The sequence below is a fragment of the Eptatretus burgeri genome, chromosome 4 (assembly GCF_056783735.1).
Source record: "Eptatretus burgeri isolate ZD-2024b chromosome 4, Ebu_testis_v1, whole genome shotgun sequence".
Lineage (NCBI taxonomy): Eukaryota > Metazoa > Chordata > Myxini > Myxiniformes > Myxinidae > Eptatretus > Eptatretus burgeri.
In genome coordinates this window covers 87,406,111-87,428,793 of record NC_140964.1, presented here as the reverse complement: position 1 = coordinate 87,428,793, position 22,683 = coordinate 87,406,111, and the positions used below count along the sequence as shown (strand labels likewise).

The window sequence follows — 22,683 nt, the reverse complement described above, 5'->3', positions numbered from 1 at the left end:
TATAGTTCAGAAATCACATTGATCAGCTTTGGTGGCACCCCACGAAAATCGAGAATCCTCCAGAGGGCATCCCAATTCTCTGAATTGAATGATCTGTGGAGATCAACATGGGCTGCAAGTAGCCCTTGCCGAAACTCTCATCTCCGTTCGGTGAGGATCCAAAGAGCGAGAATGCGGTCAATCGTTGAGCTCTGTGGTGTAAAACCAGACTGCGCTGGGTGCTGGTGCTCAAGCAGATGTTGGCAAGCCCTGTCAATAATTATCAGAGCAAAGACCTTACCGTCAGTGAAAGCAGTGCTACCCCTCGATAGCTGTTGAATTCCTGCTGATAACCCTTCCCTTTCCAGAGAGACAACAAGAGCCCTCTTCCAGTCAGTTGTGATGATGCCTGTGTTCCAGACAGAGCACAGAACTGTATGCAACAACACAAGTACAGCATTTCCACCAGCTTTGAGAAGTTCAGCAAGGATACCACAGATCCCAGGAGCTTTATTCCCTTTCAACTGGTTCACTACAGCCTGTGTTTCCACAAACGAAGGTGGTTTACAGTTGATTGGAGGATCAACAATAGGGATAGTTACACCCCTGACATCCAAATCAAGAGCTAGTGGGTCAGCCTGGTACAGCCGCCCAGTGGGCTGTGAAAACAGGTCTCTAAATAACCAGCCCAATGGGCCTTCACTTTGGACTCCTCTGTCAAGAGGCCACCACCCTCCACTCCAACTGCAGTACACTGGTGGATGGGCTTAGTGGAAGGCAATGCACAAATTCCTCTGAAAGAAGGACGAGAATCACTTGACCACAGGTCATTCACTACTTCTTCAGATTCCTCACACATAGGCCTCCTTGTACCACCTTCAGTGCAGGCAGTTTTACGCCTCAACTCCCTGAACAGCTCAGCTCGGCCATTAAGCCTGGCCCTGTGACTCTGGTCAATGGTTTGTAGTTTCCCTTCGGAGACAAAGTTCTTCTTCGCCCCACGGTGAGTTCCAAGACATCCCACCAGCAATATCAAGGATGGTGGGCTTAAAGGCACTCCACAACTCTTCAGGATTCCCAAAACACCCAGATCTCCCAAATCCCCACTCAGCCTATTCACAAACTCCTTATTTACCCTTTGATCCAAGACCTTGCCAACATCCAGCTTAGACAGGGATGGTACCATTCTCCTGGATTTTAGCTGCAACTTCAGTTGCAACAAGCTGGTAGTCGGTATTGAGGAACTGAGCACTCTGGGAGACCCTGCAGTTGATTCATCTTCCATCTTCCAGCACCCATCACGAATATGTGATCAACCTCCTTTGCCACACCACCAGCGTTGGAATGCAAAGTACAGCGATGAGCCTGTTGGCACTGAAACAATGAACCAGCCACCCTAAGTCCATGCCTTCTTGCAAAATCAAGGAACTTCGTGCTATTCTGGTTCACAGTTCCAGACCCATGGGGACCAACACATCTCAGAACCATCCCTACCAGTTCCAGTCAATACAATGAAATCCCCCAAGAATGGAAGTGTCTCGCCTGGTGCACCGATCAACCAATGACTTGAGCGTGGCATAGAATGCCTCCTTCAGATCGAGATCACTTGTCTTATTTGGAGCATCGGCAGAGACCAGAGAAATGACACCCAAGGAGTGACAAATCCTGAGTCTCATGATACGTTTGTTGGCCAGTATTAGCTCAATTATCATGAGTAAACTTATTGGACACAGCTACAGCAACTCCTTGGTTATGGTAACCATCAGAGCAACAAGACCAGTAGTAGGTGTAAACACCCGCCATGATCTCGCCACTATGCACACTCCGAACCTCAGAGTGCTGCAATATCAATGCCCAAATGCTGGAGCTGAGATGATAGCAGAGACAGATGATCACCCTCTCTTCGGGATTGGACATTCCAGGCACCAACACGAAGGCACTGCCTCAAGCTAACCTGAGGAGACTGCTGTCTCATGGACGTCACCTCGGCACACCACCGCACGGAGTAGGTTTTCTGTTTTATTTGCCTTTTTAAAACTCACCTGGACTTTACTCAAGTGAGCTTTTGTGATTGAGCAGTGTCCGTAGATGAGAGAGCCAGTCAGTGAGTCAGAATCAGTCATTAAGTCAGTGAGTCATTTGCAAAGACTTCCGGTTCCGGGTTTGGAGTGACGAGACGTCTCCTTTGGGGCTCCCTGCTGACGTTCTCAAAGTTAAGTTTCCGGTCGTTATTTGTCCCGTTTTAACTGTTTAATTTTCTCACCTACATGTTACTGTGTGTTCCTAGTTTTTTTTTTTTTTTTTTTTTTTTTTTTTTGTATACCTTGGTCGAGGCTCGTATGAGAGCTAACACACAACTCACAGCAAAGAGGCATGAGACAAGAGGGGCGGGAGTGGAAGGGACAAAACATTGGGGAACAGACCCAGGTGAACTGTGGAAGGGAGAGGGATGGGGATGGGACGGGGAACATGGCGAGGGGAAGATGGACATTAAAGGGACTTTCAGGAAGGAAAGCAGGAGAATTGAAGGAAGTGGGCTTGGGTGGATTATCGGGGGTAGAAAAGATCGAGGATTTGGATGGGGGAAGATAAGAGGTGGTGGTGAACAGCTGTTTTGAAAGCCTGGAGGGAAGAATGGGAAAGAATAGAGTGAGGAAGTTTATTCCAAAGGCGGGAAAAAAGAGGAATGAAAGAGTGAAGATGAGCAGTGATTCGTGATTTTGGTAGTTTTACCAGAAGGGGGTTGTTGGCGGACCTTGAGCGCCCTGTGGAAATGTGGTTGGGACAAATCGCAGAGAGAGCAGGGGGGGCAAGGCTGGAGAGGAGTCGGTAGAAGACAGAAAGACCACCGACCAACCTGCGGTGATTGAGTGAGAGGCCCAAAGACTCAGCTTCATTGCGGGAGATGCCAATGATCTTAAAAGCCCTGGTTTCGACAGCGTGAAGTCGAGAAAGGTGGGAGGCAGGAGCACCAGCCCAGAGGGGAGAGCAGTACTCCATCAGGCTACGGACAAAAGCTTTGTAAGTGGTCAGGAGCTCAAGAGGGCCGAGGAAGGACATTGCACGACGGAGGATTCCCAGTCGGCGACTGGCTTTTGAGGCGAGGTTGGAAATGTGACTTTCCCAGGAAAGGTCATGGCAGATAGTGAGACCCAGAAGCTTGAAAGAAAAGACTTCTTCCAGAGGATTGTTGAGAAAGTGGATGGGGGGGTTTTGTAAACGGTCCTTTCGAAGAGACATAGTGAGAGTGTGAGATTTGTCTGGATTGAAAGACATGTTCCACGTGTTGGACCAGTTTGTGATTTTATCCAGATCTGCAGTGAGCGAAGAAGCTGCTGCTTGCCGGTCTGAGGGATGACAGATGGTACGGCAGAGGGTGGAGTCATCGGCAAAGAGAAATAGAGGATTTTCCAGAGAGTCCGAGAGATCATTGATGAAAACCAGAAAAGAACAGGGCCCAGAACGCTACCTTGAGGAACTCCAGCCTGCACAGGAAGAGGGGATGAAAGAACTCCATTTAGGGCCACACGTTGACTGCGACAGGAGAGGAAGTCTGCGAGCCATGAGTGGAGATGGCCTTGAATACCATGGGAAGAGAGTTTGGTGAGTAGGGCAGGGTGCCAGACTGTGTCAAAAGCACGTGATATGTCCAGGGATACGGCTCGGATTTCCTGTCTGGCATTGAGGACCTCCATCCATTGATGGGAGAGCAGTAGCAGCATATCTAGGGTAGAGTGACCTGGTCTGAAACCAAATTGATGATTGGAAATCAAGCCATTGGAGAAGAGGAAGGATTTCATGTCTGAAGCGATGATGGATTCCATAACCTTGCTGATGATTGGGAGAAGGCTGATTGGTCTATAGTTACAGGGATCTGTTTTTGCACCTTTTTATGCAGGGCAGTGATGTTAGCAGATTTCCAAGCAGATGGCAGATGACCTTGGGAAAATGAGAGGGTGAATAGAACAGAGAGAGGGTGAGCAAGAGCAGAAGAGCAGGCTTTGAGGACACGTGGGCTGATGCCGTCTGGACCGGTTGCAGAATCTGAGTCGAGGTTTGAAAGCAAGCTCTCCACCTTGTCAGGAGAAAAGGACACAGAGTCCAGGGACAGTTGGGTACGACTGGGTAAAGTGGGTAGAGATAGTGATGGGTTTGGGACACAAGATTTAGCTGCAAACACCGAGTTTAGACATTCAGCTTTATCACGTGTGGAATCAGCAGTGCGGCCATTTGAGGTAAGGGAGGGGATGGAGGGGGAACATACACCAGAAACAGATTTGATTAAACGCCACCAGGATTTTGAGGAGGGAGAGAGGTTTGAGAGTTCAGACTTGAGATGAGAAAGATGTTGTTTTCTGGCTCTCCTGAGGGTAGCTACACATTTGTTCCGAGCTTTGTGGAAAGAACTGAGATTGCCCTCAGTTGGGTTTGCTTTCCATGAGGCAAAGGCAAGTTGTTTCAGGACAACTGCCTCGCCACAAGCTTCAGTAAACCAAGGGCGGGAGGAAGGGTAAGACAACTGAACATGAGAGGGGATAAATCTGTGCATGAGGGAGAGCAAGTTTCTTTGAAAGAATTCCCAGGATGAGTTGATGTTTGAGAAAGTAGTGATAGGAGACCAGTCTGTAAGTTTGATGGCTGCTCGGAGACCCTGCCAGTCGGCTTGAGTGAAATGCCAGACTCGACGGCGGTGAGGTGGTTCTCTGATAACAGCCAGAGAGATGTCCACTTTAACAAGGACGTGGTCAGAAGAACCAATTGGAGCGAAGGAAGAGCAGCAAATATTGTCAGGGAAATTTGTCAAAATCAGATCCAGAAGAGATGGAGTACCATTGGTTGAGATCCGGGTCGGGAAGTTGACCGATTGAGTCAGTCCCAATGAGTCACAGAAAGCTTTTGCTGATGTCCCATGGCAGGTGAGAGAGGTCCCCACACCTAGCCAACTGGCGTGATGACAATTGAAGTCGCCACATAAGAGGAAGAGAGAGTTTGGATGAGAAGATAGAAGATGGTCCATGTTTTCGGAGAGTGAGGTGTAGATGGAGTCATCACTGTTCGGTGGACGGTACAGTACACATATAAACATGAGGTGGGAGTGGAGGGGAAGCCGAAGCCAGAGGTATTCCTGGGGGTGTGGGGGAGTGAGAGCAGTGCAGGGAGAGTGAGGAATAGAGTCTTTGATGAAGAGAGCAACACCTCCACCAGGACGAGGCTCAGGTCTGTCATACCGTAAGAGGGAGTAACCAGGGAGAGATACTTGGGAGTCAGACACGTCTTGGGAGAGGAAAGTTTCTGTTAGGCAGATAATGTCTGGTTTGTCAGTGGCAACCTGCATGGAAAGATCTGAAAGGTTTGAGCGAAGGCCCCGGATATTTGAGGTTCACACTTTTAATGAAGAGGTAGGGGAGGAGGCTTTGGGTGCAGGAGGTGGAGGGGCAGGGGAGGGTAGGACGAGGGACGAGGGGGAGGTAAGGAGGGTTGCTGAAGGAGTGTGGGGTATTGCAGAATAGCGAGGGGAGGGGGCCGAATGAGGAGGAGAAAAGGCTCTGTGGTGCTGGGAGAGAGGGGGACAAGAGACAAGGAAGATGGCAGTTGAGTATTTGAGGAGGTGGAGTGATGAGATGGAGGTGAGAGGGCAGTGGAGGGAGGCAGGTTGGTGGATGAGAGGGGGGCAACTTAGAGAAGGAAGAGTGAGGGGGATGAAAGGTGGGAGAAAGGTGAGGGGGAATTTTTGAAAGAGGTGAGAGGGAGGCTTGGAGGGAGAAGAGTGGGATGGTTGCTTTGAGAGTGAGAGTGAGGGGTGAGGGGGTGAGTTGGCACTGAAGTTGGAAAAAAGAATGGTTGATGGAAAGCGAGCATCCATGGCAAACTGTGGTTTTTAAAAGTTTTAGGTCAGAGATGCGATTTAACACAATTCTTGATGGATGCAATGAAGGCGAATTCAGAGCATGGAGAGAAGAAGCGCTGTAATAGTTGGATTTTTAGGCAAGGAATGAAGGAGAGGTCGAAATGAGAGCAGTCTGTTAAAATAGCAGAAGAGTAGTGCATTGTGAAACAGTAAAGAGTACCACATGTGTGAGAGAGGAAGATGAAGCATTATAAGATCGTTTTTGTTGTTAATATTAATGTATGAGAGAGTTCAACAGATTAGGTCATGGAAGTGTAAAAAAAAAAAAAGAAATCGAGGAAGACGAGGAGGAAGTTAAGAGGAAGAAGAAGTAGCAGAATCGGGAGAAGGTGAGCGTGTTGTTGTTGTTGTTGTTGGGTATATATATATTTTTTTTTTATTTTTTTTTTTTTTGAGATAAGAAAGAGATTAGTTGGGAGAATGGGGGATGTTTGGAAAGTGGGGAGGATGAAAATTGAAGGTAATGGGGAGGATAGAAATTGAAGGTAATGGGGAGAAAAAACAAACAAACAAACAAAAAAAACGATCGAACACCAAGTGGAACCGGTAGGCCTCAAGCCTAGGACTAGGCCTCAAACACCAGGTAAGAACGTCGACATAAATACTCACAAAATAGCACGATTTTTGAAACAAAACCGAACTAGGAACACACAATAACATGTAGGTGAGAAGATTAAACAGTTAAAACGGGACAAATAACAACTGGAACTTAACTTTGAGAATGTCAGCAGGGAGCCCCGAAGGAGACCTCTTGCCGCTCAAAACCGGAACCGGAAGTCCAAGTTCGGGTTTGTTTCAAAAATTGTGCGATTTTGTGAGTATTTTTGTTGACGTTCTTACCTGGTGTTTGAGGCCTCGGCCTTGGCCTAGGCTTGAGGCCTACCAGTTCCACTTGGTGTTCGATCGATTTTTTGTTGTTGTTGTTTTTTTTGTTTTTTTTTTCTCCCCATTACCTTCAATTACTATCCTCCCCATTACCTTCAATTTTCATCCTCCTCACTTTCCAAACATCCCCCATTCTCCCAACTAATCTTTCTTATCTCAAAAAAAATAAAAATACCCAACAACAACAACAACACGCTCACCTTCTCCCGATTCTGCTTCTTCTTCTTCCTCTTAACTTCCTCCTCGTCTTCTTCCTCGATTTTTTTCTACACTTCCATGATCTAATCTGTTGAACTCTCTCAAACATTAATATTAACAACAAAAACGATCTTATAATGCTTCATCTTCCTCTCTCACACATGTGGTACTCTTTACTGTTTCATAATGCACTACTCTTCTGCTATTTTAACAGACTGCTCTCATTTCGAGCTCTCCTTCATTCATTGCCTAAAAATCCAACTATGACAGCGCTTCTTCTCTCCATTCTCTGAATTCGCCTTCATTGCATCCATCAAGAATTGTGTTAAATCGCATCTCTGACCTAAAACTTTGAAAAACCACAGTTTGCCATGGATGTTCGCTTTCCATCAACCATTCTTTTTTTCCAACTTCAGTGCCAACTCACCCCCCTCACCCCTCACTCTCACTCTCAAAGCAACCATCCCACTCTTCTCCCTCCAAGCCTCCCTCTCACCTCTCTCAAAAATTCCCCCCTCACCTTTCTCCCACCTTTCATCCCCCTCACTCATCCTTCTCAAAGTTGCCCCCCCCTCTCATCCACGAGCGCCAATTATTTTTGAGGTCAACATGGACCAACATTTGATTTGATTTGAACATTTGAGGTTTTTGGTTCACGAGCGCCAGCCAGAATGACCACTGTATTCGTTATGTCGGTGTGTCTGTCTGTCCAGAGCATAACTCCGTGGACTTTGATCCGATCTTGATGAAACTTGTGTCCCAGACAAACTACACAGAAATGAAATAAACTCCTCATTTAAAATAATTAACTGTGCAGTCTGAAATGTTCATGTTGAACAACCAATGATTGAAAAAACAAGCTCAAATGAGCTAAGATCCTCGTCCTCTTAATGATGACGTCATAAAAACGAATCTGACGTCATTGTGATGTCTCAGGTTTGCGATAAATTATCTGTGCTAATGCCTGGCTTGATTCCCGCAAACAAAATTCAAACAGCTTGCCTAGTTTCGGAGATAATGGTATAGGCGATTTCCATTAGCGGCGATATTATGACGTCAACTTTTTTTCTTGGAAGAATTTCCAAAATCGGAGATGGTTACTGTCTGCGCGTGGGCTTTCTGCATATACATGGCAAGTTTCACGAAGATCCGATTAAAACTCTGGGTTGTGAAACAAAAAATGTCAAAAAATAGGAATGACGTCATAAAAATTGATATGACGTCATAGTGATGTATCATATGTGCGGTAATTCATCTCTGCTAATGCCCTGTTCGATTCCCACAAACATAATTCAAAAAGCTTGCCCAGTTTCGGAAATAATTTTTTCGTCGATTAACATTAGCGGAGATATTTTGACGTCATAACTTTTTTCTTGGAAGAATTTCCAAAATCGGAGATGGTTACTGTCTGTGCAGGGTATTTTTACATATATATGCCAAGTTTCAGGAAGTTTCGATGAAAACTGTAGGCTGTGAAACAAAAAAGTCCACAAGAAGAAGATGAAGAACAACAACGTGAGTAAGACCAAGAGATCCTCCACGAGGATCTAAAAAACATAATCTAATCACATGAAGTGTTTCTTTCACTCAGACAATTTGCTGCTGCATTTCAAGATATAACGTCCACAGTGTAGTTTGCAAAAACGCTCTCGATCCTACATTTATCTTCCGTTTGACTATTTTATATATCCGTCAAGATTCTATCCGAGCCATCGTCTGCAACTCAAAAAAAAAATTCTCTGGGATCGAGTCACGTCTTCACTGATTTTTTTTGTATACCTGGTCGAGGCTCGTATGGGAGCGAACACACAATGCACCGCAAAAGGGGGGGGGGCAGGAGTGGGAAGAAAAAACAGTGGGGAACAGCGACATTCGGAGATCTGTGGAAGGGAGAGGGATTGGGCGGGGAACACGGGGTATACAAGATGGACACGACAGGGACTTTCAAGAAGGAAAGCAGGGAATTTGAAGGAGGTGGGTTTGGGGTGAATTAACGGGGGTAGAAAGGATCGAGGTTTTGGATGGGGGATGATAAGAGGTGGTGGTGAACAGCTGTTTTGAAGGCCTGAAGGGAAGAATGGGATTGAACAGAGTGAGGGAGTTTATTCCAAAGGCAGGAAAAAAGAGGAATGAAAGAGTGAAGGTGAGCAGTGATTCGTGATTTTGGTGGTTTTACCAGAAGGGGTTGCTGGTGGACCTTGAGCACCCTGTGGAAATATGGGGGGACTGGTCACAGTCAGAGCAAGGGAGGCGTGGCAGGAGAGGAGACGGTCGAAAACAAAAGGACCACCGACCTGTCTGCGGTGAGAGACCCAAAGACAGCCTCATCACGGGAGATACCAATGATCCAAAATGCCTTGGTGTCCTCAGCGTGAAACCGAGAAAGGTGAGAGGCGGGAGCACCAGCCCAGAGGGGAAAGCAGTGCTCCATCACGCTGGGAATGAAAGCTTTGTACGTGGACCGAGCTCAGGTGTGCTGAGGAAGGACTTTGCATGACGGAGGATTCACAGCTGGCGACGGGATTTGGAGGCCAGCTTGGAAATATGGCTTCCCCAGGAAAGATCGTGGTAGACAGTGAGACCCACAAGTTAGAATGAGAGGACTGCTTCCAGAGGATTGTTGAGAAAGTAGATGGGGGGAGGGGGGCTCCAGATGGTCCTTTTGGAGAGGCATAGTGAGAATGTGAGATTTGTCATGATTGAAAGACATGTTCGAAGTGTTGGACCAGCTTGTGATTTTATTCAGATCTGCAGAGAGTGAGGAGGATGATGGAGTCATCAGCAAGGAGATGAAGAGGATTTTCCAGAGAGTCAGAGAGATCATTGATGAAAATCAGAAAAAGAACAGGACCCAGAACACTGCCTTGTGGAACTCCAGTCTGGACAGGAAGAGGGGATGAGAGAATTCCATTAAGAGCCACAAGTTGACTGACAGGAGAGGAATTCTGCCTCTCATGAGTGGAGATGTCCTTGGACACCTCAGGAAGAGTTTGGTGAGCAGGGCAGAGTGCCAAACCACATCGAAGACACACGATATGTTGAGGGAGATGGCTCTGATTTCATGTCTGGCATTGACTACCTCCATCCATTGTTGCAAAAGCAGGAGCAGCATATCCAGGGTCGAGTGACCTGGTTGAACCGAAATTGATGATCGGAAATCAAGCCATTGGAGAAGAGGAAGGATTTAATATCTGAAGTGATGATTGAGTCCATAACCTTGCTGATGATTGGGAGAAGGCTGATTGGTCTGTGGTTGCAGGGATCTGTTTTTGCACCTTATTTTTGCAAAGCGGTAATGTTTGCTGATTTCCAAGAAAACGGCAGATGACCTTGAGCAAATGAGAGGGTGAATAGAACAGAGAGAGGGCGAGCAAGAGCAGAGGAGCAGGTTTTTAGGACACGTGGGCTGATGCCGTCTGGATCGGTTGCAGAATCTGAGTCGAGGTTTGACAGCAAAATCTCTATCTTAAGGCCCGGTCACACCTTGACGTTTTAGCCAACGTATGCCGATTTTTGAATTTTTTTTCTAAAACGCTGGCACACGTTGAATACGTTATGGGTAAGTTTTGATGACATTGAGAGCACGCTGAAAAACACTGCCATACGTTGTTGTACGCTGGCTTTAAACGTTGTACTTTTCGGTTGTCCTCAAATTTTTTCATGCTTGAAATTTCACGACGTATGCCGGCGTATGACTCACACGTTCCGCTACGCTGGCCACAAGTTGTATGCACGGTCTGTGATCGTTGACAGACGTCAACACATGCTACTTGTAAGTTAATCATAAGTTGAGACACGCCGAGGTAATGTTTAGCGTACCCCAAACTTATTTCTAACCTATGATTTACGTGTTGGTGGCACGTTACACGATCGTTGCCACACATCGACAGACGTTACTTTTAAGTTACTCATAGGCTGAAAGACGTCGGTATAATGGATCGTCCTTGCGTCAGCGTCCACGGCCACGGCCAGGACACTTATTTGCAGCATTCTTCAAACTTTTCTTCGGCATGACGAGGATGTTCACACTTCGATGTCTAGCTTGGCTATGATTCCAATTGTCCATCGGCAGCGTCGATTTAAAATAGTCGAGTTTGAGCATTTTAACACGTTCAGAAGAAACGCTTCAAATTTCCAAACCCCAGCGTCAAAAAACAAAGGCGAGTGACAGCAATTTAAATCGTTCATTGTAAACAATGAAAATAGCTGAGTGGAACCGTTTAAAAGTCGTTGAGTGTAAAAAAAATCCAATTGTTGAGCGCAAGCGTCTACTTTCAATAGTGGAGTTTGAGCGATTCAGCACGTTCAATAGAAACGATTAAAATTTCCGAGCACCAGCGTCAAAAAACAAAGGCGAGTGACAGCAATTTAAATCGTTCATCGTAAACAATGAAAATACTGAGTGGTACCGTTTAAAAGTCGTTGGGTGTAAAAAAAAATCCAATTGTTGAGCGCAAGTGTCTACTTTCAATAGTGGAGATGCAGCCATTTAAATCGTTGAGTGGCAGCCTATGAACCTACCCGTGGACACGCGGACGCAAGGACGATCCATCATAACCCACACCCTCCCCCTCACACTCACCTACTACTACTACGACTACTAATAATGATACCGATACTGTTACTGCTGACATGGACATCGACTCAAAAAGGACTCGAAAACACTGTTGGGTTCCCCTTTTATGAACACCATTTTTATATACCAATTCCCAAAATCGCTGGGAACACGTCTTTATATGGCAGTTGTAAGCTAGAAACACACAAATTTTTTTTTTTTTTTGTCGACCGGAAGACGTCATTGGAATACGTCTACATACGTCGATGTGTGTTGGGACTACGTAAAGAATTGGTTCAAAGCACGTCAAACATAAGTTAGAAATTAGTTTCGCGTAAAAAAGACATTACCGCGACGTGTTTCGACTTATGAGTAGCTTATAAGTAGCCTTTGTGGACGTGTGTAAGCGTCCGCATATCGTGTGTAAAACTTATCCCCATCGCATGCGGAACGTGTGTCATAGGCCGAGTACGTCGTAAAATTTTGAACATGTTTAAAATTTCTTGACGTACTCTACTTACTACGACGTATGATAGCGTACTTTAGCGTTCTACTCACGTATACCAAACTTACTCATACCGTATTTGACGTGCCCCAACGTTTTTGACACATTTTTCTTAGGTCGGCATACGCTGGCAAGATCGCCAAGGTGTGACCGCGATGTTGACACTTCCATTTCTACGGCAGTTATGATTCGAATCGTTGTGAGTCAGCCTTTTAATAGGCTACGTCACGACATCGTCGGCGATGCGTGCAACGCACTATGTCGAAGTTAGACTATCGTTGGGCATCGGTTGTGTAGGCCGACAACAGGTTCAGCATTCATTGGTATAAGTTATCTATAACACAACGAAACGTTCTGTGTCCATTACTAATATGTTATGCATACGACCAACTCGTTATGAATACGTCCGAATCTTAAAAAAAAAACATCAAAAGTTCAACGTCAGCCAGCGTTTTACATACATTTTAATACGTTGCCATCGCTGGCTAAAACGTCAAGGTGTGACCGGGCCTTTAGGAGGAGAAAAGAACACAGAAGGACGAAATATGTTGTTTACTGGCTCTCCGATGGGTCGTGTCAGGGCAGTTTTGCCCAGCTCGAGGCAGAAAGAACTTTTAGTTCAGTTTAAGCTGTTTATTCAGGAACAAATAAAAGACAAGCTTGTGCACAAGGAAGCTTAGCCTGGAGCGATGTCGCAAGCAAAAACTTAAATTTCACATGGAGTATCACGAGTATATGTGTGATCTCACCAGGGCATGGTTTTTTCATCAAAGGAAATTAACTGAAGAAAGAGAGGCCTTTTGAAGAAGCAACAGATGGAACTTTGAAAGGTTAAAAATCACAAACACAGGATGAGAAACATATTATTAAGAAACTTATTAAGAGAAACTGTTATCGGTGCTTGCTCCAGATTGTCCGGGTGAGGGGAGGAAAGAGAATATGATTTCTTGCCCTGGCCATCTGGGCCAGCGAATCAGAGATAAAGTTTTACAAGGTCTTTTCCGAGTACTAAGGAATGTGTGCAATACCTCCCAACCAGCTTTGCCAGCATATACTTATTAAATTCTTTCTTGAAGCATTAACTCAAGCGAATTGGCATTTTACCTCATTATATATTCAATGAAGAACTCAGGTTCCCACAGCAGACAAACTTGTTCCGAGCTTTTTGGGGGGAATTGAGATTGCCTTCACTTGGATTTTCCTTCCATGAGGCAAATGCAAGTTGTTTCAGGACAACTGCCCCGCCACAAGCTTCAGTGTACCATGGGCAGGAGGAAGGATATGACAACTGAAGACGAGATGGGATGAGACAGAGACAGAGAAAAAAAATTTCTTGGAAAGAATTCCCAAGATGAGTTGATGTCGGAGAGAGCAGAGATGGGAGACGAGTGCAGAAGTTTGATGGCTGCTTGAAGTCCTTGCCAGTCGGCCTGAGTGAAATGCCAGACTCGACGGCGCTGAGGTGGTTCTCTAATAACAGCGAGAGAGATGTCGACTTTGACAAGCATGTGGTCAGAAGAACTGATTGGAGTTAAGGAAGAACAGCAGATATTCTCAGGGAAATTGTTCAATATCAGGTCCAGAAGAGATGGAGTACCGTTGGTTGAGATCCGGGTTGGGAAGTTGACTTATTGAGTCAGTCCCAATGAGTCACAGAAGTCTTTTTCTGAAGTGCCATGGCAGGTGAGAGAGGTACCCACACCCAGCCAACTGGCATGATGACAATTGAAGTCACCACATATGGGGAAGAAAGAGTTGGGATGAGAGTATAGAAGTTGGTCCATGTTTTTGGACAGTGAGGTGTAAATGGAGGCATCACAGTTTGGTGGACGGTATAACACACGTGTAAACATGAGATGGGAGTGGAGGGGAAGCCATAGCCAGATGTATCCCTGGGGGTGTGGGGGAGTGAGGAATAGAGTTTTTGATAAAGAGAGCAACTCCACCACCAGGACGAGGCTCAGTTATATCATTCCAGAGGAGGGAGTAACCAGGGAGAGATACGAGGGAGTCAGAGACGTCTTGAAGGAGGAAAGTTTCTGTAAAGCAGATTATGTCTGGTTTGTCAGCGGCAACCTGTATGGAAAGATCCGTCAAGTTTCAGCGAAGGCCTCAGATGTTTGAGGTCAACACTGTTCAGGAAGGAGGAGTGGAGGAGAGGGGGAAGGTAGGACAAAGGAGTAGAGGGGGGGTAGGGAGAGTTGTTGACAGAGTGTAGGGGATTGCAGAAGAACAAGGGGTAAGGGCCGGATGAGCAACAGAAAAGGCTTGGTCGTGATGGGATGAGGCACAGTGGGGAGTAATAAGGGAGGGGGTAGAGGGAAGTTGAAGATTGGAGGAGTGGGAGGTTTGAGATGGAAGAGAGAGGGTAGGGGAAGGAGACAGCTTTGTGGATGTGAGGGGGGACAACTTTGAGAAGGGGGAGAGAGGGGGAGAGAGGGGGAGATTGGACGCAGAAGGTGAGGGGAGTTTTTGAGGATGGTGAGAGGGAAGCTTGGAGGGGGAAAGAGTGTGAAGGTTGCTTTGAGAGAGAGGGGTGAGGGAAGCAGAGACGATGAGAGCAGGCACGGCCAAGAGGCAGGAGAGCTATGGGAGAGGGGATGGATGAGACTTGGTAGTGGTATGGTGAAGAAGGGAGCAGGCAGGGGTGAGGTACAACATTTTAGGGGTTGGGAAGAGGGGGAGTTGTGATGAGAGGAAATAAATTTGGCCTTTGTTGACATGCAAATCCTTTTCAAGTTAATGGGATTAAAAGTGAGGATTTTAGAGATTCCAGTTTAGTTGTTGACCTTTGGCCGATGGTGACCTTTTGGTCCATGTTGACCTCAAAAATAATTGGCTGGTTGAATTCAGTGACCTGAAATATAAATCCTCTTCAAATTTCAAGTCAATCCGGTGAAAATTGAGGATTTTAGAAATACCACCTTAGTTGTTGACCTTGCGCTGATGTTGACCTCAAAAATAATTGGTGGTTGAATTCAGTGACCTGAAATATAAATCATCAAGTCAATCGGATGAAAAATGAGAATTTTAGAAATCTCACCTCAGTTGTTGACCTTGTGCCTCTGTTGACTTTTTGACCTGAAAAATAATCGACTTCTTCTTTATGACAAACTCTACCATGTTTGGTTTGATTGTGAAACAAACTATGTGGTGAAGTTTCATGAGGATCAGTTTAAAATTGTGACCTGCCGGTGATAGACAGAGACAAACAAAGAAACAGAGAGACAGACAAGCCGGGAGGCGGCCATGGGTTGCCGAGCATCCGATGACCTTTGACCCCTGATCTGAGTTAATCGAGTACGAAGTACTTACGAAATTGCAATCGAATCGGTTAACCCTTGTATGAGCAAAGGGGGATTTGAATGGTCATTTTGCCCAAAAAATGCACTCATTGATCTTTGACCGCTGACCGAGCAAGATAGGTCAACATGTCCTGAAACAAAGTTGTAGTACTTATTGAGTGCAATGTACCTGTGAACTTTCATTCGTATCGGTTAATCCGTGTAGGAGCAAGAGTGCCTTGAATGGTAATTTCGCCCGAAAAATGCACTTCTTGACCTTTGACCCCTGACCTACTCGAGATAGGTCATTATGCAAATGAGCAAAGTTGTACGACTCATTACGGTCCATAAGCATGTAAAGATTCATTTGATTCGGTTCAACCGTCTTGGTACTTTGTACTTTGAATTTTCAGCCAGAATGCTCAATGGCCCATGGACACCCAAGTTGAGAGGGTCACCATTTGGAAACTATAAGATATAGAAAAAAATGGATGTCATAAAGCGGATAGAGAATCACCTTAAGATTATGCATACCAAATCTCATCGAGTTCCATCCACTGATAACTACTCGGTATCAATTTGAATGAAAAGTACCGAAAATGCGGTTTAATATCGGAAATCCCCAAAGTTCGAGGGGGTGCTGTGGGTGAACAAAGATATAAATCGAAAATCCGGCTCGATCGTTTGTGCACAATGAATTCCAGATGATCCGTGTCAATTTTCATGACCATCTGACCATAACCCAAGGAGTAGTAGCATTTGGCGAAAGGCACCTCCAGCTCTCGCATATTATCGATTTTTGCCCTCTGACCCCTGACCTAAGCAATATCGGTCAATATGTCCTGAGGCAAAGTTGTAGTACTCATTGCGTGCTATGAACCTGCAAAGTTTCATTCGGATCGATGCACTCACCTGGTCACGAGGGGGCCTTCAATTTTCGCCAATTTTCAGGCATACCCCATTTGTAGGGGGCGCTGCGGGTAAACTATTCCATATAATCACAAAAACCAGAATATATTTGGTGGAGCATCACCTGTAGATGATGCATGCCAAATTTCATAAGCCTACGTGGGATATTGGCTTTCGGAATTGATTTTGCGTGAACGGTACCGATTTTGAAGGTTTTTCGGCTGTTGCTGGGGAACCAAAGTGTCCCGAGCAACCATCACAATTTCCAAAGCACGAGGTCATAAGATGTACCTACCACCTGAGTTTGGTCAAAATCGGCCCACGTTTACTACCAATTATGCTGATGACAAACGAACAAACATCCAAACAACCAGACAGAATTACTGACAATAAGGGTCACTTATTTCGGCGACCCAACAGAATAACAAAATCGACTGACGAGTATACTTAAAAAATCTTCGATTTTGCAAGTAACAAACAAGACAAGATAAAGATGTCGTGCAGAGCACGATACTTGCAAAATCCACCCCCTCTCCAAAGGTTACCTTGGATACATCAAATTGTCCATTTCATTGACATGAAAATTGACAATTTTAATCAAGGCTCAGGTGAATCGGATAAAAAATTAATTATTTTTCAGATTGAAATTGATAATTTTAAAAGTTTGACCTCGAGTTGACCTTTGACCTCATAGTTGGTTTCCAAATTCAGTGATGGACGATGCAAATCCTGTTCAAATTCAAAGTTAATATGATGTAAATTGATGATTTTTCAGTTGAAAATTGACGTTGGTCGTGATGGTTTCATTTTTTTAACGTTGCACCAAAGAAGCCGGTGGTCGCTCCAACATGTGTCGATCACACCCGACGACAGAAGATCAGCAGAAATATTTGTGAAGAGGAGGTCAAGACGGGAGCCGTATATTGTGGTGGGGACGTTGATAATTTGTCTGAGGCCGCACTGCTGTCGCAAGACCATAACGAACGGTGTTTCCGCAAGTTGGTTGAAATCACCAAGTAGTAGGACTCGATCCTCTTTTTTTGATGAATGAAATGAATTCGATGAGTGCGTGTTGCCGGAATTCTGCCCATGTTGTCCTTGGTGAGCAGTAGAAGCAGATAATTTGAAACTTTCCAAATGGTGATTGAAGACGCGAATGGAACCATTCATAATCCGCCGTACAGATACTGCTGTTGTCGGGAACGGTGATGTGATCCTTGGTGTACAAGGCTAAACCGTGGGGTGGCCTGCGTTCAGAGTTGGAATACTGCTGATCGAATCTATTCAACTCGAAATCCGGCATTGAAAACAGGGTATTGGTATCGGACACAAAGTCTCGTTTCAGCACAGCATACCACGTCGGCAGAAGTGAAATTCGGGTCAGATGAGAGATCGGTGAAATGACTATGCAAAGATCGTGCATTGTGAAATACGACATTGACACCGAGTTGATGACTGTACACTGGCGTATAGCACAACTTCAGTCTGTTCAAAGGTTGCTGCAATCACTTCATTTCCTCTTGAACCTTTTTGTCCACGTTTATGAATTTCCCTTCTGATGTGGCAGTGTCTTGATAAACGGTTTTTTCTGTCCACTAATCTCATCTTTCTGTGCATGTTCAGAATGTGGAGTCCCTGCAGCTTCGTGACCCGACTGAAGGCGACATAATGTGAATGTGGCTGAGAGACTTTGTATGTGTGGTCGGTCACAATTTCTTCTTTGGATTCACCCTGGCATTTGTGCACAGTTTTTGAGGCGGATTGGCGTAATGGCATCTGAATCCGTGCTAGTCGGAAGTGATTGTAATTGAATTCTCGGCGAACAGCAAATATTGGAATCCAAGACTGATGTACACCTTCTTTATAATATCCTTTGAAGGTGGCTCTCTGTTTCGCACCGAATTGAGGATCGTGGAAATCGACCCATAAAATATGTGGGATGTTTTTGACTTGTGATTCTTGACGTACGAAGTCCAATTTCATTATCACACAAGCAGAACCATTCATGAGTCCATCGTCCACAGACAAGTTCACGGAGATTTCATACTGCTGACCGACGACAACAGGAAGCACACGTTGCAGACCGGCACACATTTCTGAAGCTTTAACACTGTTCAGAAATTGGCGTAAGTTCCTTTCACCGAAGCTGTCCGACTGAACAGACAGATGCTGGGCAGCAATGATAGTGTTTTCAGCACCTTCAGCGACAGCGATGTCGAACAGAGTTTGGTTGTGTTCGTTCACACTGGCATTCAAACAACAGACGTGCGGTACGTTGATACATTCGCCTGGTTTGATGAGTCGGGTGTTCAGCAATTTCATGTCATCCTTTGTTTGATTGCCTTCACGCATACGGTTAAGAAGTTCAGCATACTTCTTATCATCCTTCTGGCGCATTATTTGCGTTAATTCGTACATTTTAACGTTATCACGCCAAACATTAGGTCCAAGAACTTCAGCTCCTGTTTTAGGGAAATCGAACACCCACTCATCCATAACAGGTTTCAACTGATACCCCATTCAAGTCATTACAGTTTGGTGGACGGTATAACACACGTGTAAACATGAGGTGGGAGTGGAGGGGAAGCCGCAGCCAGATGTGTTCCTGGGGGTGTGGGAAAGTGAGGGTTAGGGTGCAAAAATCCGCTTTTTTGCGAAAGCTTGAAAAACATAATGGCGACATGACAGATGTGTTCGAATACATGAAAAAACATCTTTTTTTCCGAATTTTCATTCATCATCTTGGGGGTCCACATTGGGGTCAAAGTTCAGGCACGCAGCTCCTGCTCATTTTTCAGAATAAGTGTTATTTTTCACTGTATTGTGATCAAAACTTGTGTCTGGTGGTGAAATAATTCTGACATATCAATGTACTGCTCCTTTGGTGATGTTTGTAAAACGGTTGGCTCGTAATTTGTTGGCACAGTTTCCCGGAAAATGTTATTTTTTCCTGGAAATTGTGTTTTATCAGAGAATTTGACACGTGGCAGATCATGAATGTCAAAGCTTGGACGATTTGGACAGGTTGGACTGTAAAAGTTTGGACAAAGGAACTTGGACTATTGCCTGCGCGCTTTGGTACAGAGTTCGGAAAGCCTCACTTCCCCAAGGACATTCACTTGACATCTTCCCTATCTGACTTTGTCTCAGTTGATTCTTGGTTTGTGTTCCAAGAACTTGAACTGGACGATTCATTCTTAACTTATGAAGTGAGTGAGTGCACAACACTTCGAGCCTATGTGGATTCAAAATCTAAAACCAAAGCACTCAATGTAACGAATGATGCGGCTGAACGTCTAAGAAAACTCAGAACGGACTGTCTCGATGCAACGAGGTCTGAAGAACACTTTCAGAATGTGCAACAAGTCACTGAGAATGACAGGAAAGAGAATCCGAATCTCCGGAAAAGCTTGAAACTTGATCATTAAGGATATTCTATGAGTAACTTGATATGAATACACATAATTCTGGGTAATAAAGCCATGAATTTGACAGAACCGAGGCATTTGTTACTATTTTGTTGTTTTTTTTCTGGGAAAATCACCAGTTTCCCGCTTCTTCGTCAAATTTCCCAGATAATTTGATTGGCTCCATCTCACTGGAACATCCTCAAAGGAGCTCACATCATCTGACATCGATATGTCAGAATTATTTCACCACCAGATACAAGTTTTGATCACTATACAATGAAAAATATCACTTATTCTGAATAATGCGCAGGAGCTGTGTGCCTGAACTTTGACCCCGATGTGGACCCTCAAGATGATGACCGAAAATTCTGAAAAAAAAAATGAGAAATGTTTTTTCATGTATTCGAACACATCTGTCCTATCGACGTTATGTTTTTCAAACTTTTGCAAAAAAGGGGGCGTTTGATGCACCCTATTCAAAACTGTCCTTTCGGAGAGACAGAGTGAAAGTGTGACTGTGATATTAACCATGAAATAAAGAATTGTGGAGACCAAATACTTTTGTCAATTTCAACTTATTGGAGAAAAATGCGAGTTATTTGAAAAAAAAAAAAGTACAAGAGTGCCAATATTTTTGGACACGACGATAAGTAAATGTGGGACTTGACACAAGTTGAAGACTGAAGTAATACTCTGGTGACTTGAGACTCAACTTGAGATTGACCCTCAAAAACTTGAAACTTGGTTTGAGACTTGTCCTCAAAGACTCAAGATCCCCTCGAGGGAAGGAACAGCCAATACCTTCCAAGATCCCCTCGAGGGAAAGAACAGTCAATACCTTCCAAGATCCCCTCGAGGGAAAGAACAGTCAATACCTTCCAAGATCCCCTCTGGCAAAGAAACAACCGAGACACACCAGATCACCACCAGGGAATGAATAGTCAACACCGACGAACACTGCCTCCAGGGACCAAACAGCCGACATGCACCAGATCCCAGCAGATCCAGGGGAGAAGTTATGATGGAGTTGGAAGACCAAAATTTACTTGTGGTTGCAGTGAATAAAAAAAAAGCAGTAATGATTGTTTGGATGCACTTTTACTGGATGTTTGTTATTGAAGGATGTGCATTTAACTTCGTGATGCATCATGTGGATATCAATCTGTTGTGAAATATTCCCAAATTGATGGTGATGCTCCAAATTACTGCAATTTTACAAACAGTAAATCATAAAGTGTTTTTAGATGTAAACTTGTCAGAATTTGAATGTTTTTGTCACTTGTTTTCCTCATGGGTGAAATGGAGCTCACAGCTCACACATGCTATGATGTGGTCAGTCATCACCTCTGTCTCTGCCCCATCAGTCAGTCAGTCATTGCCTCTGGCTCTGCCGCATCAGTCATTGCCTCTGTCTCTGCCCCAGTCAGTCAGTCAGTCATTGCCTCTGTCTCTGCCCCATCAGTCAGTCAGTCATTGCCTCTGGCTCTGCCCCATCAGTCAGTCAGTCATTGCCTCTGGCTCTGCCCCATCAGTCAGTCAGTCATCGCCTCTGTCTCTGCCCCATCAGTCAGTCAGTCATTGCCTCTGTCTCTGCCGCATCAGTCATTGCCTCTGTCTCTGCCCCAGTCAGTCATTGCCTCTGTCTCTGCCGCATCAGTCATCGCCTCTGTCTCTGCCCCAGTCAGTCAGTCATCGCCTCTGTCTCTGCCCCAGTCAGTCAGTCATCGCCTCTGTCTGCCCCAGTCAGTCAGTCATCGCCTCTGTCTCTGCCCCAGTCAGTCAGTCATCGCCTCTGTCTGCCCCATCAGTCAGTCATCGCCTCTGTCTCTGCCCCATCAGTCAGTCATCGCCTCTGTCTGCCCCATCAGTCAGTCATCACCTCTGACTCTGTCCCGACAGTCATCGCAAATTAAAGAGGAAGGGAAGGACTGAAACGTTCTTCACCCCATTTGGAAATGCATCCCATTCAGATCGAGGCCTTTCAACCAAGGATACACACACATTCAATATTCATGATACTTGATTCTTTCATGTTTCAAACATCGATAAATGACTAAAATTGGCTGAAAACAGTTCAAGAGAATTAAAGTACAGTACAGTACAGTGCGAGGTAAATCATTAACATCACCAAACTGCTTGGACAGGCCTCAATGGTTTATCACGAACCACTCACTCCCTTTCAAGAGACCGTTCCTCATCCAACACGATCTTCCGCCAACCCCACACAATAAATAAATAAATATGAACCTCACACTTCGGACACAAACAGATTTTCCCCCAACAGTCCTCAATCACCTCATTGAAGACTTTCACATGTTGTTTTCTTCCCTTGATCGTGTTTCACGTCTTTCCGAGAAATTTTTTTTTTTTACAAATCCGTTCATTTGTTTCAGTGAAGTTTATTGTTTTATTTGATACACTTGGATCTTTATCCGTTCTTCAGGTCAATTTCGGGTTTAAATCGGTTTTTGTCTTTAAAACGAAACCTCCTCATGACCGACGGAGAAGCCAGCCCCGCTGAAAAGAACAATGAGGGTACACCACGTTCCACGATAATTCCACAATCTTCCTTTTTGGGAAACAAAGTCGAGAACACAATGAACACATTGGAAATGGGGAAAGCACAACAACAGCAGGATGGAGGAACAAAAGAGGGAGAGAGGAAGAATTGGTGTAGAGAATAATGAGAACAAACAACACAGGAGGTGACACACAACAGACTTGAAGTGATATAATGAGGCTCAAACTTCAGAAGGAGAGTTATGGAAAATGGGTTCAAACAGAGAAGGAACAAAAACCATGAAATTTGGTTGCAAGGAGAGGAGAGAAAACAATAATCTGCAAAGGGGTGTACTTGGGCAGGGTGAATGGGGGTAGAAAAGATCATGAGTACAGTGTTGTGTATTTATAGTTAAAGTGTGTTGACATCAATCCTGGGAGGTGGGGATCAGTCATATGGAGGGCTGTCTGGTTATTAGGTTTCTGCTTGGTTGCTGTTTACTGTTTAAGCATTTCAATGACAATGAGCACGGCACTCGTAGAGTGTATAA

General features: G+C 44.9%; 1 long non-coding RNA gene across 4 annotated transcripts in view; it reads right to left on the bottom strand.

Annotated features, from left to right (window-relative positions):
* Positions 1-21,981, bottom strand: part of LOC147028616 (uncharacterized) — a 45,602-nt gene extending 23,621 nt beyond the window's left edge. For all 4 annotated transcript variants that reach the window (XR_015057622.1, XR_015057624.1, XR_015057621.1 and 1 more), the window contains exon 1: positions 21,929-21,981. This is a non-coding gene — a long non-coding RNA (uncharacterized LOC147028616). The remainder of the gene's footprint in view (positions 1-21,928) is intronic.
* Between the last annotated feature and the right edge of the window lie 702 nt (positions 21,982-22,683).